At 40.2% G+C, this 15,498-nt stretch overlaps 2 pseudogenes; both read left to right on the top strand.

Annotated features, from left to right (window-relative positions):
- Window positions 1-7,760: 7,760 nt before the first annotated feature.
- LOC125118862 (proline-rich protein 13-like) lies at window positions 7,761-8,268 on the top strand (annotated as a pseudogene).
- Window positions 8,269-9,558: 1,290 nt separating this feature from the next.
- Window positions 9,559-13,827, top strand: LOC125118057 (PWWP domain-containing protein 2A-like; annotated as a pseudogene).
- The last annotated feature ends 1,671 nt before the right edge of the window (window positions 13,828-15,498 follow it).

Genomic DNA, 15,498 nt, shown 5'->3' with positions numbered 1-15,498 from the left:
TTCTCAAGTGCACATGGAACATTCTCTAAGATTGACCATATCCTGGGCTACAAATCCAACCTCAGTAACTTTAAGAAAATTGAAATCATATCAAACATCTTTTCCGACCACAATGCTATACGACTGGAAAGCAACAACAAGAAAAAAACTGCAAAAAACACAAACACGTAGAGACTCAACAACATGCTACTAAACAACCAATGGATCACTGAAGAAATCAAAGAGGAAATTAAAAAATACCTAGCAGCAAATGACAAGGAAGATACGACACTCCAAAACCTATGGGATGCAGCAAAAGCCGTTCTAAGAGGAAAGTTTATAGCAATACAAGCCCACCTCAGGAAACAAGAAAAAGCCCAAATAAACAAGCTAACTTTACATCTAAAGCAGCTTGAGAGAGAAGAACAGACAAGACCTAAAGTTAGTAGAAGGAAAGAAATCATAAAGATCAGAGCAGAAAGCAATGAAATAGAAACAAGGAAAACCATAGAAAAGATCAATGAAACGAAAAGCTGGTTCTTTGAAAAGATCAACAAAATTGATAACCCCCTAGCCAGACTTACCAAGAAAAAAAGACAGAGGACTCAAATCAATAAAATTAGAAATGAAAAAGGAGAAATAACAATGGACATCACAGAAATACAAAGGATCATAAGAGACTACTTATGAAACTATATACCAATAAGATGGAAAACCTAGAAGAAATGGACAAATTCTGAGAAAAGTACGATCTTCCACAACTAAACTGAGTTGAAATAGAAAAGATGAATGGACCAATCACAAGAACTGAAATTGAAACTGTGATTAAAAATCTCCAAAGAGGAGTTCCCGTCGTGGCGCAGTGGTTAACGAATCCGACTAGGAACCATGAGGTTGCGGGTTCGGTCCCTGCCCTTGCTCAGTGGGTTAATGATCCGGCGTTGCCGTGAGCTGTGGTGCAGGTTGCAGACGCAGCTCGGATCCCGCGTTGCTGTGGCTCTGGCGTAGGCCGGCGGCTACAGCTCCGATTCAACCCCTAGCCTGGGAACCTCCATATGCCGCGGGAGCGGCCCAAGAAATAGCAACAACAACAACAACAACAACAACAACAAAGACAAAAGACAAAAAAAAAATCTTCAAAGAAACCAAAGTCTGGGACCAGATGGCTTCACAGGCAAATTCTATCAAACATTTAGAGAAGAGCTAACACCTCTCCTTCTGAAACTATTTCAAAAAATTGCAGAGGAAGGGATACTCCCAAACTCATTCTACGAGGCCACTGTCACCCTGGTACCAAAACCAGACAAAGATTCCACAAAAAAAGAAAACCACAGGCCAATTTCACTGATGAACATCGATGCAAAAATCCTCAACAAAATACTAGCGAACCACATCCAACAATACATTAAAAGGATTGGACATCATGATCAAGTGGGATTTATCCCAGGGATGCAGGGGTTCTTCAATATCCACAAATCCATCAGTGTGATACACCACATTAACAAACTGAAGAAGAAAAACCATATGATCCTCTCAATAGATGCGGAAAAAGCCTTTGACAAAATCCAACACCCATTTCTGATAAAAACCCTTCAGAAAGTGGGCATAACGGGAACCTACCTCAACATGATAAAGGCCATATACGACAAACCCACAGCGAACATCATTCTCAATGGTGAAAAGCTGAAAGAATTCCCACTGAGATCAGGAACAAGACAAGGATGTCCACTCTCGCCACTACTCTTCAACATAGTTCTGGAAGTCCTAGCCACAACAATCAGAGAAGTAAAAGAAATAAAAGGAATCCAAATTGGAAAGGAAGAAGTAAAACTATCGCTATTTGCAGATGACATGATACTATACCTAGAGAATCCTAAAGACTCTACCAGAAAACTGTTAGAGCTTATCCACGAATTTGGCAAAGTCACAGGATACAAAATCAATACACAGAAATCAATAGCATTTCTATATACTAACAGTGAAAAAGCAGAAAAGGAAATTAGGGAAGCAATCCCATTTACCATCACATCCAAAAGAATAAAACACCTAGGAGTAAACCTACCTAAAGAGACAAAAGACCTGTACTCTGAAAACTACAAGCCACTGATGAAAGAAATCAAAGATGACACAAATAGATGGAAAGATATACCATGCTCGTGGATTGGAAGAGTTAATATTATCAAAATGACTATACTACCTAAGGCAATCTACAGATTCAATGCAATCCCCATCAAACTACCAAGGACATTTTTCACTGAATTCGAACAAAATATTTTAAAGTTTGTTTGGAAGTACAAAAGACCCAGAATAGCCAAAGACATCCTGAAAAAGAAAAATGGAGCTGGAGGAATCAGGCTCCCGGACTTCACACTATACTACAAAGCAACAGTCATCAAAACCATATGGTACTGGCACAAAGACAGACATACAGATGAGTGGAACAGGATAGAAAGCCCAGAATTAAATCCATGCACTTACAGCCAACTAATCTATGACAAAGGAAGCAAGACTATATATACAATGGAGAAAGGACAGCTTGTTCAATAAGTGGTGCTGGGAAAACTGGACAGCCACATGGAAAAGAATGAAAGTAGAACACTCCCTAACACCATACACAAAAATAAACTCCAAATGGATTAAAGACCTAGATAGAAGACCAGACACTATCAAACTCCTAGAGGAAAACATAGGCCAAACACTCGCTGACATAAATGACAGCAACATCTTCTCAGATCCACCTCTCAGAGCATTGACAATAAAAACAAAAATAAACAAATGGGACCCAATCGAACTTCAAAGTTTCTGCACAGCAAAAGAAACCCTAAACAACACAAAAAGACAACCCACAGAATGGGAGAACATCTTTGCAAGTGAATCGCCGGAAAAGGGATTCATCTCCAAATTTACAAGCACCTCCTGCAGCTCCATACCAAAAAGACAAACAACCCCATCAAAAAATGGGCAGAAGATCTAAACAGACAGTTCTCCAAAAAACACATACAGATGGCCGAGAAATACATGAAAAGATGTTCAGCATCACTCATTATTAGAGAAATGCAAATCAAAACCACAACGAGGTACCACCTTACACCAGCCAGAATGGACATCATCCAAAAGTCTACAAACAAGAAGTGCTGGAGAGGGTGTGGAGAAAAAGGAACCCTAGTACACTGTGGGTGGGATTGTAAATGGGTGCAACCACTGTGGAAAGCAGAATGGAGATGCCTCAGAAAACTAAACATAGAACTACCATTTGATCCAGCAATCCCACTCCTGGGCATCTATCCAGAGAAAACCACGACTCACAAAGACACATGTACTCCGATGTTCATTGCAGCACTATTTACAATAGGCAAGACATGGAGACAACCTAAATGTCCATCGACAGAGGAGTGGATCCAGAAGATGTGGTACATATACACAATGGAATATTACTCAGCCATCAAAAAGAACAAAATACCAGCATTTTTTGCAACATGGATGGACCTAGAAACTATCATGCTAAGTGAAGTCAGCCATACAATGAGACACCAACATCAAATGCTTTCACTGACATGTGGAATCTGAAAAAAGGACAGACGGAACTTCTTTGCAGAACAGATGCTGACTCATAGACATTGAAAAACTTATGGTCTCCAGAGGAGACAGTTTGGGGGGTGGGGGGATGTGCCTGGGCTGTGGGATGGAAACCCTGTGAAATCAGATTGTTATGATCATTATACAACTACAGATGTGAAAAATTCATTTGAGTAATAAAAAAATGAAAAAAAGAAAAAAAAACAAGAGAAGAAGGGAAAAAAAAACATAATCAAATCCAAAACAGTTAATAAAATGGAAGAAAGAAATTATACATCAATAATTACCTTAAATGTAATTGGACTAAATGCCCCAACCAAAAGACATAGACTGGCTGAATTGATACAAAAACAAGACCCAGATATACCCTCATCTTCAAGAGACCCATGTCTGTTCCAGGAATGCATACAAATTGAAAGTGAGAAGATGGAAGAAAATGTTCCATGCAAATGGAAACCAAAAGAAAGCTTCAATGGCAATACTCATATCAGACAAATTAGACCTTAAAGAATATTATAAGAGAAAAAGAAGGACATTACATAGTGAGCAAAAGGTGAATCCAAGAAGAGGATATAAAAACTTGTAAATAAATACACACCCAACATAGGATCACCTTAATATATAAGTCAACTGCTAACAACCTTAAAAGGAAAAAATTGGCAATAACACAATAATAATGAGGGAATTTAACACTCCACTTACAACAATGGACAGATCATCCAGACAGAAAATTGACAAGGAAACACAGGCCTTAAATGATGCATTAGACCAAATGGACTTAGTAGAAATTTATAGAACATTCCATCCAAAAGCATAAAGATCACATCAGAGATAAATGAAGTAGAAATGAAGAAAACCATAGTAAAGATCAATGAAACTAAAAGCTGGTTCTTTGAAAAGATCAACAAGATTGATAAACCCTTAGCCAGACTCATCAAGAAAAAAAAAAGAGAGAATTCAATAAAATTAGAAGTGAAAAAGACTAGTTACAGTGGACAGCACAGAAATACAAAGGATCATAAAAGACTACTACAAGCAACTCTATGGCTCAGTGGAAATGAATCTGGCTATCATCCATGAGGATTCAGGTTAGATCCCTGGCTTTGCTCAGTGGGTTAAGGATCCAGCATTGCCATGAGCTGTGGTGTAAGTTTCAGATGTGGCTCAGATCCCGTGTTGCTGTGGCTTTGGTATAGGCCAGCAGCTGCAGTTCCGACTGGATCCCTAGCCTGGGAACTTCCATATGCCAAAGATGTGGCTCTAAAAAGACCAAAAAAAAGGAGAATTTACAATAGACATTACAGAAATACAAAGGATCATTAGAGACTACTAAAGCAACTATATGCCATTGAAATGAACAACCTAGTAGAAATGGACAAATTCTTGGAAAAGTACAATCTTCCAAGACAAAGCCAAAAAAAAAAAAAATAGAAAAGATGAATGGACAAATCACAAGTACTGAAAATGTAACTGTGATTAAAAAACTTAGAACAAACAAAAGTCCAGGGCCAGATGGCTTCATAGGTAAATTCTATCAAACATTTAGAGAAGATCTAATACAGATCCTTCTGAAACTATTCCAAAAAATTGCAGAGGGATACTCCCAAACTCATTCTATGAGGCCAACATCACCCTGACACCAAAACCAGAAAAAGATACCACAAAAAAGAAAATTATAGACCAATATCACTGATGAACACAGATGCAAAAATCCTCAATGAAATACTGGCAAACCAAATCCAACAATACATTAAAAGGATTGTACCTCATGATCCAGTTGAATTTATCCCATGGATGAAAGGATTTTTTCAATATCCACAAATCAATCAGAGCATTATACCACATTAACAAACCAAAGAATAAAAACCATATGATCCTCTCAATAGATGCAGAAAAAGCTTTTGACAAAATCCAACACCCATTTCTGATTAAAAAAAACCCTCCAGAAAGTGTGCATAGAGGGAACCTGCCTCAATATACCTCAACATAATAAAGGCCATAATGACAAACTCACAACTAACATAATTCTCTATGGTGAATAGGTGAAAGAATACCCACTGAGATCAGGAACAAGACAAGGATGTCCACTCTTGCCACTACTATTCAACATAGTTTTGTAAGTCCTAGCCACAGCAATCAGAGGAGAAAAAGAAATAAAAGGAATTCAAATTGGAAAGGAAGAAGTAAAACTATCACTGTTTGCAGATGACGTGAAACTATATGTAGAAAATCCTAGACTCTACCAGATAACTGTTAGAGCTCATCAATGCATTTGGTAAAGTCACAGGATACAAAATTAATACATACAAATTGACTACATTTCTATATACTTCCAACAAAAGTCCAGAAAGAGAAATTAAGGAAAAAATCGCATTTACTATCACATCAGATATAATAAAAAACTTAGTAATAAGCCTACCTAAATAGACAAAAGACTTACACTCTGAAAACTATAAGATGCTGATGAAAGAAATCAAAGATGATACAAACAGATGGAAAGACATACCATGCTCTTGGATTGGAAGCATCAATATTGCCAAAATGACTATACTACTCAAGACATTCTACAGATTCAATGAAATCCTTATCAACTTATCAAGGACATTTTTCACAGAACTCAAACAAAATATTTTAAAGTTTGTTTGGAAGCACAAAAGACCCGGAATAGCCAAAGACATCCTGCAAAAAAAAAAAATTGAGCTGGAGGTATCAGGCTCCCTGACTTCATACTATACTACAAAGCTACAGTCTTCAAAACCATGTGGTACTGGCACAAAAACAGAAATATAGATCAGTGGAACAGGATAGAAAGCCCAGAAATAAGGAGTTCCCATCATGGCTCAGTGGTTAATGAATCTGACTAGGAACCATGAGGTTGTGGGTTCAATCCCTGGCCTCACTCAGTGGGTTAAGGATCCGGTGTTGCCATAAGCTGTGGTGTTAGTCGCAGATGCAGCTCAGATATGGCGCTTCTGTGGCTCTGGCATAAGCTGGCAGCTACAGCTTCGATTGGACCCCTAGCCTGGGAACGTCCATATGCTGCAGGTGCAGCCCTAGAAAAGAAAAAGGTAAAAAAACAATAAATTCACACACCTATAGTCAACTAATCTATGACAAAGGAGGCAAGAATATACAATGGATGGACACACACACACACACACATACATCTCCATACCTAGTTCAAAAAAAATCAAAAAAAGAATATACAATGGAGAAAAGACAGTCCCTTCAATAAGTGGTGCTGGGAAAACTGGACAGCCACATGGAAAAGAATGGAATTAGAACACTCCCTAACACTATACACAAAAATAAACTCTAAATGGATTAAAGATCTAGGTAGAAGACTGGATATTATAAAAGTCTTGTAGGAAAATATAGGTCAAAAACTCTCTGATATAAACCTCAGCAATATCTTCTCAGATCTACTTCGTAGAGTAATGACAACAAAAACAAAAATAAACAAATGGGACCTAATCCAACCTAAAAGTTTTACACAACAAAGGAAACCCTAAACAAAACAAAAAGACAACCCACAGATTGGGAGAAAATATTTGCAGATGGAACAACTGACAAGTGATTAATCTCCAAAATATATAAACACCTCCTGCAGCTCAATACCAAAAAAACGAACAACCCCATCAAAAACTAGACACAAGATCTAAACGGACAATTCTCCAAAGAAGAAATACAGATGGCCAAAAAAACAAATGAAAAGATATTCAACATCACTAATTATTAGAGAAACGCAAATTAAAACTACTATGAGTTTTGGGATAGAAATGGTATAAAATCAGGTCATGATGATCATTGTACAACTATAAATGTAATAAAATTCATTGAGTAATTTAAAAAAACTACTATAAGGTACCACCTTATACAACCCAGAATGGCCATCATCAAAAAGTCTACAAACAATAAATGCTAGAGAGGGTGTGGAGAAAAGGGAACCCTAATACACCGTTGGTGGGAATGTAACTTGGTACAATCATTATCCTAAAAAAACTAAAAATAGAATTATCATTTGAGTTTATTTCTTTCTCCATTCCTGGGTGAGAGGTCCCTTCATTGCTGGGAGCCAGGGTCTCCACTTGTCCTTTTTAAAGGGGAAGAGGGTGTGTATAACTATATAAGCATTTGAAGATCTTTCCTGAGCTGCCTTACCTTGTTTCACCTCCAGGCTGGAGAAAACCCCTGAACATGTGAACATGTGGAATCCCAAAGCCGGGCAGCCAGGGCCAAATCCATAACCCCTAAGGTCAGGTACCCTGGAGGTTGCAATCCTGCCCATCCACCACCTGCCAACCCTCCCTTTCCTCCAGGCCCCTTTCCCACTCCCCTGGGAGTGCCCCAGGGGAATCCAGCTTTTCCACCTGGTGGGCCTTGTTATACTATGCCATATCCAGGGCATCCAGGATGCCAGCCCTCAGGTCCCTACCTACCACCTGCCTCTGGCAGGCCTCCTGTGAATCCATTGGCTCCTGGCATGGTAGGACCAGGCATGGTGATGGACAAGAAGATGAAGAAGAAAAAGAAGAAAGCTCATAAAAAGAAGTACAAACACCACAAGCATGGCAAGCATTCCGCCTCCTCCTCCTCTTCCAGCAGTAACTCTGACTAAATACAGGGCCTGGACCCTTCCCTCAAGTCTCTCCAGTTCTGCTCTCCCATCAAGCTTCAGATGCCATCTTGCCCTGGGGGAAATTAGCCCTCCTGTCCTACCCTTCCACCCTCACAATCTGGGCCTCACTCAGCTGTTCATCCCCCACTGGCTAGAGGAAATGGGGAAAGAATTGCCATTAGCTAGTTTGGATAGAACTTTTAGCTGATGAGTTTTGCAGGAGAACTATTTTCTGAAGATGGTGAGAACTTTGGGCTAAATGCAGAATACAAGTCTGAGATCTGTAAAATGTGATTCTTTTCCTTTGTAATACTAATGATTGGGGAGATGCTGTGAAAATTTATTTATGGAAAAAAAAGTCTGTACCTTTTTTGTGATTGTGGCATACCTGGGTGATTTAGTGGCAAATAAATGTTTTGTAGCAAAAAAAAAAAGAAAAAGAAAAAAGAATTATCATTTGATCCAATAATCCTACTCCTGGGCATCTATCCAGGGATAACCATGACTCAAAAAGGTACATGTATCCCAATGTTCATTTCAGCAGTATAAGTGATAGCCAAGACATGGAAGCGACATAAATGTCCATCACCAGAAGAGTGGATAAAGAAGATGTGGTACATATACACAATGGAATATTACTCAGCCTTTAAAAGGAAAAAAATAATGGCATTTGCAGAAACATGGATGGACCTAGAAATTATCACGCTAAGTGATATTAGTCAGATAGTGAGACACCAACATTATATGCTATCACTAACATGTGGAATCTGAAATAAGGACACGATGAACTTCTTTGCAGAACAGATACTAAATCACAGACTTTGAAAAATTTATGGTTTCCAAAGGAGACAGTTTGGGGGGTGGGGGGATGTGCTGAGGTTTAAGATGGAAGTGGGTTGCGACCATCCTTGTACAACTATAAATGTAATAAAATTCACTGAGTAATAAAAAAAGGATACAATGCACTTCTTTGCAGAATGGATACTGATTCATAGACTTTGAAAAACTTATGGTTTCTAAAGGAGATAGGTTGTGGGGGAGGGATGGGCTGGGGGTTTGGGATGGAAATGTAAAATTAGGTTGTGATGATGATTGTACAACTATAAATGTAGTAAAATTCATTGAGTTAAAAAAAATAAAAAATAAATAAATCCAATAACACATAAAATGGTCATATACTACAACCAAGGGGGATTCATCCCAAATCTACAAGGATGGTTCAACATATGCAAATCAATCAATGTCATATATCACATTAACAAAAGAGAAGTCAAAAACCACATGATCATCTCAACAGATGCAGAAAAAGCATTTGACAAAATCAACATCCATTCATGATAGACACGGTCACTAAAGTGGGTATAGAGGGAAGATACTTCGACATAATGAAAGCCACTTATGACAAACACGTAATCAATACAGTACTTAATGGAGAAAAGCTGAAATCCTTCCCACTAAAATCTGGAACAAGACAAGGATGCCCACTCTCACCACTTTTGTTTAACATAATGTTGGAAGTCCTAGCCACAGCAATCAGACAAACAAAAGAAATAAAAGGCATCCAAATTGAAAGAGAGGTAATAAAATCGTCAATATGTGCAGATGACATGATACTATACATAGAAAACCCTAAGGACTCCAGACAAAAGCTATTCAAACTGATAAACAAATTCAGCAAAGTAGCAGTATACAAGATTAACTTTCAGAAATAGGTTGCATTTCTGTATACTAAAAATGAAATATTAGAAAAGGAATATTAAAAAACAGTACCTTTTAATATGCCACCCCACAAAAAATATCCAGGAATAAACCTACTCAAGGAGGTGAAAGACTCATATACTAAGAATTGCAAAACATTAATCAAAGAAACCATAAAAGACCCAAAATTGCCAAAGCAATCCTGAGGGGGGAAAAAAAAAAGTAGGACCGATAACTCTCCCAGACTTCAGACAATATTACAAAACTAAAGTAATCAAGACAGTGTTGTACTGGTCCAAAAACAGTAATACAAATCAATGTAAGAGAACAGAGAGCCCAGAAATAAACCCACACATAGTCAATTAATCTTCAACAAAGGAGTCAGGAATACACAAGGGGAAAAAGACAATCTCTTAAGCAAATGGGGCTCAGAAAATGGATAGCTGCAAGTTAATAAATGAAACTAGAACACACCCTCACTCTACGCACAAAAATACTCAAAATGGCTTAAAGACGTAAACATAAGACATGACACCATAAAACTCCCAGAAGAGAATATAAGCAAAACATCCTCTGACATCAACTGTACCAATGCTTTCTTAGGTCAATCTCCCAAGGCAATAGAAATAAAAAATAAATAAATAAAGCAATGGGACCTAATCAAACTTACAAGCTTGTGCACAATAAAGAAAACCATAAAAAAATAAATAAATAAAACATGCAAAACAAAAAAGGAAAAGACAACCTAAGTGTTAGGAGAAAATTGTTGCAAAGATGCAACCAACAAGGGCTTAATCTCCAAAATATACAAACAACTCATATAACACCACAACAAAACAACAACCCAATTAAAAAATGGGCAGGAGATCAAAACAGACATTCTCCAAAGAAGATATATGGATAGCCAGTAGGTACATGAAAAGATGCTCAAAATCACTAATTGTTAGAGACATACAAAAATACAAATCAAAAATACACTGAGGTACCATCTCACACTGGTCAGAATTTCCATCATTAATAATTCTACCAATAAAAAATTCTGGACAGGGGTGGAGAAAAGGGAACCCTCCTACACCGCTGATGGGAATATAAATTGGTACAACCACTATGGAAAACAGTATGGAGATTCCTCAGAAAACTAAAAATAGCATTAGCATAGGATCCAGCAATCAACTCCCGGTCATACATCTGGGAAAAAAAATAATAATTCAAAAAGATACATTCAAGCCACTGCAGCGTCCCCCAGAGAGGGGGTACCAGAGAGGCCCAGATGGAGATGGAGCCCATTCCTGGCAGTGAGGTGGGCATTGACCCCCTCGTGGTCGCAGCCACTGAAGCATCTGTGCCTGACGCCAAGGCCAACGGGCAGCAGTCCTCACATCTCAGGCCGAGGAGTCCCCACTCCTGCTGCCACCGTCGCCGCCTGGAGAGCTCGCCTGCAGGTGGCGGGGCCAGAGCTGGAGGTGAAGGAGCTGCCTGCCTGAGTGGTCCAGTGGGCTGCAGCGGTGACTCACGAAGGGCCTGAGACCTTCCACCTTCCCCTGCACCGCCACCCCAGCAGCTTCCGGCTCCGGAGGAGCACCAGGAACCACCACTGCCCCAGCCTACAGTCCCAGCGCAGTGGGCAGGGAGTCCGGGGTGTCGCAACCAATCCCCCGCTGGGAGGTGCAGGTCACGCTGGACCACATCATTGAAGACGCGCTCATTATGTCCTTCCGCCTGGGGAGAAGTTCTTCGGGGTCCTCATGGATCTGTCCAAAAGGTTTGGGCCACAAGGGATCCCTGTGACGATATTTCCCAAAAGGGAATATAAGGATAAACCTGAAGCCATGCAGCTTCTAAGTAATACATTCCAAGAAGGAGCAGAAGTGAAGTGTGAAGTCAATGGTGCTGTTCCCAATGTCTCTTCTGTACCGCCTCCCAAGCTGAGCTTGGCTGAAAGCCTGTGGACTTCCAAACCACCGCCTTGCTATCCTCCCCCTTTGTTTATCAGAGACACATATAACTAATCAATACCCAGCCACCTCCTGGGAAAAGTAAGCGACCCAAGCGAAGACTGTACACGGAAGAACCTACCGAGTTTAATGAATGCTATTAAACTACAACCCAGGCAAGTCTTGTGTGACAAATGTAAAAACAGTGTTGTTGCTGGAAAAAAAAAAGAAATTAGAAAAGGTAATAGTGCAAGTGACTTTTCTAAATATGAAGATAAAAAAAGGAGAAATGAAAGTGTAACTACTGTGAACAAAAAACTGAAAACGGAAAAACCAAAACGAAAGCCAGAAAAGAAATGCTGTGGTTAAGGTTTCAAATATTGCTCAAGGCAGAGGCAGAATACTCAAAGTTTCTGCTCAGGCAAATTCATCAAAAGCTTGGTTAAGTACTAAAAAAGCGTTCCAGGAATTCCCGTCGTGGCGCAGTAGTTAACGAATCCGACTAGGAACCATGAGGTTGCCAGTTTGATCCCTGGCCTTGCTCAGTGGGTTAAGGATCCAGTGTTGCCATGAGCTGTGGTGTAGGTGGCAGATGCAGCTCGGATCTGGCGCTTCTGTGGCTCTGGCATAAGCTGGTGGCTATAGCTCCGATTGGACCCCTAGCCTGGGAACCTCCATATGCTGTGAGAGTGGCTCAAGACAAGGCAAAAAGACCAAAAAAAAAAAAAAAAATTAAAAATTAAAAAAAAAGCGCTCCAGAGCAAGAACATGGATCATGCAAAATCTTAGGAAGTGTTGAAAATTGAAAAAAGGCACAGAAAAAGCAAAGACGTCTCTATGTCCAGAAATGTTCATTCAGGAGTTTCCTTCGTGGCTCGGTGGTTAACGAACCAGACCAGGATCCGTGAGGATGTGGGTTCAACCCCTGGCCTTGCTTAGTGGGTTAAGGATCTGGCATTGCCGTGAGCTGTGGTGTAGGTCTCAGACATGGCTCAGATCCTGCGTTGCTGTGGAATAGGCTGGCAGCCGTAACTCTGATTTGACCCCAAGCCTGGGAACTTCCATGTGCCTCAGGTGCAGCCCTTAAAAAAAAAAAAAAAGGCAGAAATGCACATTCAAAAGTCCATTTCACACATGGATATCAGAATCCTAGGTCAGGTTCCCTTCCACCCCGGGTTCATTTAAAACCACAGCGGTACAGGAATGAAGAAAATAACTCTTCCCTGAAGACAGGAAGGACTGGAGAAAATGCAGAGTGGCAAGATGGCACCCAAGCCCCAGTCCAGCTGCACCTCTACCTGCTTAGCCAGTGAGGCCCCTTCAGAAAATCAGAGTCCTTCCAAAGGCCCTGAAGAAGCCAGCACTGAGGTTCAGGACACAACTGAAGTGCTTGTCCCTGGTAAACATGATGAACCACAGACTCTGGTGAAAAAGGCCAATGAAAGCAATATCTCTGTTTACATGACCCCAAATCGAAAGCAATCTGACTCTTTCAGTGCTTCAGTGTGTAGCATTTATAGTACAGATAATTTGAAATCTTCCAACTCTGAGTGTAGTTGTGAAAGCTTTGATTTTCCTCCAGGGCATATGCATGCACCTTCCACCTCCTCCACTACCTCCTCTTCAAACGAAGAGAAAAAGCTCAGTAATTCCTTGAAAATGAAAGTCTTTTCCAAAAACATCTCTAAGTGCATCACACCAGATGGCAGAACCATATGTATAGGGGACATTGTTTGGACCAAGATATATGGCTTCCCCTGGTGGCCAGCCAGTATACTTACTATAACTGTGAGCCAGAAAGATAATGGCCTTTTAGTCCGACAGGAGGCCCATATTTCATGGTTTGGGTCTCCAACATCTTTCCTGGCTCTTTCAAAATTCTCCCCCTTTTTAGAAAACTTCCAGACATGCTTTAATAAGAAGAGAAAAGGCCTGTATCACAAGGGTATCGCAGAGGCAGCTAAGGCTGCCAAGCAGCTGACCCCTAAATTTCGGGCTCCGTTGACACTGTTTGAAACATGAACATGGGAGTTCCCGTCATGGCGTAGTGGTTAAAGAATCCGACTAGGAACCATGAGGTTGCGGGTCCGTTCCCTGGCCTTGCTCAGTGGGTTAAGGATCTGGCGTTGCCATGAGCTATGGTGTGGGTTGCAGACGCGGATCCTGCGTTGCTGTGGCTCTGGCGTAGGCCGGTGGCTATAGCTCCGATTAGACCTCTAGCCTGGAAGTCTCCATGTGCCAAGGGAGCAGCTCAAGAAAAGGCAAAAAGACAAAAACAAACAAACAAACAAAAAAAAAACATGCACAGCAAGGTAGGCAAGAACCTTTGGAAGGCACCACAGATTTTCTAGTCTATGAAATAGCTTGGCCAAACTGGAGAGAGAAATTGCACTCGGTTGGCTGCTTTTTTATTCTTAACCTTATAGCCATTTTTAGATTGAGAAGCTTAAATTGAACAAGCAATCAAATTTTGTCTTAAGGAAGTGAGGTTTTAGCAGTATTTTTCAGTTTTGAAATCTAAAATCATCCCAAGGCATAGGAGCCATAGCCTCAACTGAAAATGAATTTTTGCAGGGACTGTTAATTTCCATTTCTACCTAGTACTGCGTATATCTGTATATCTACACATAGATACATACACATACAAAATATAGCCTGTCACTGCCATGGCATATTTGGGATCATAGTAAGGGCAGGTGAGCTGGGGGGGAATAGTGTGGATGTTTAATGACTACTTGTTTTTTAATTAATGAACACTTAGCTGTTCTATGTGCTAATGGCGCAAGAGTTTGATACTTTGTAGTTCCACGAACTGAGATGCTTGCTCTTGAGTTGCGACTGAGGAAATAGCCCAGTATTGGGGAATTAAGGCTATCAAGGCTGGCTAGGTTTGAATTATCACTCTCTTTTGTCTAATGGAGATTTAAAAACTTTCAAACTTCTGGGTTGGGAGTTTAGATAGGTTTGTCTTTGGATATGTTAATAGTTGACTGCTAAATTTGGTCAAATTTCTCCTGATGAAAGATAATATGAGAAAAAGAATGTGTGTGTATATACATATATACATACGTATATGTATGACTGGGTCACTTTGCTGTACAGCAGAAATTGGCATAACATTGTAAATCAACTGTACTCTAATGGGACTTACAGACTTCCATAGACTTTTCAGATAAGTTTTGGAAGGTTTCAACCCATCCTGTGAAAGTATCAACAAATACCAGAAGATATTTATATCCTGATGGTGGGGGCATTTGGGTGAAATCTAATTGCCAGTCTTCCCCAAAAAATGCCCCTCAATGTTGAATTTGCCTGAGTAACAGAGGGGGGATTGGATGGGCCTGTGGGTTATTATGGCACATAAATTACAAGCAAGAATTTCTCATTTTCCTGTTCTTTTAAGCCCCTTTCCTAAAAAAGCCTTTTGCACCAAGTCCTATAGGGCATCTCTCCCACAGTGAATGGCATCGTGTGAGCTCTTAGTGAATTTCCATTGTTGGGCCTCATGGATTAGAGCCTTACCCTCTTTTTTATACCAGCCTGTGTGTGCTTCCTTTAATATTGGGGAAGGCTAGGGAGTCTGGGGCGGTGGGGGGCGGGGGGGTGCATTTCCTAGGCCCATAATTTGCTCAAGCTCCTGCAATCTAAATATCTGTTTTGCAATTTGATCAGCTTTCCTGTTCCCTTGACACA

Source organism: Phacochoerus africanus, chromosome X, assembly GCF_016906955.1.
Source record: "Phacochoerus africanus isolate WHEZ1 chromosome X, ROS_Pafr_v1, whole genome shotgun sequence".
Taxonomy (NCBI): Eukaryota; Metazoa; Chordata; class Mammalia; order Artiodactyla; family Suidae; genus Phacochoerus; species Phacochoerus africanus.
This window is presented reverse-complemented; position numbering and strand designations above follow the sequence as displayed.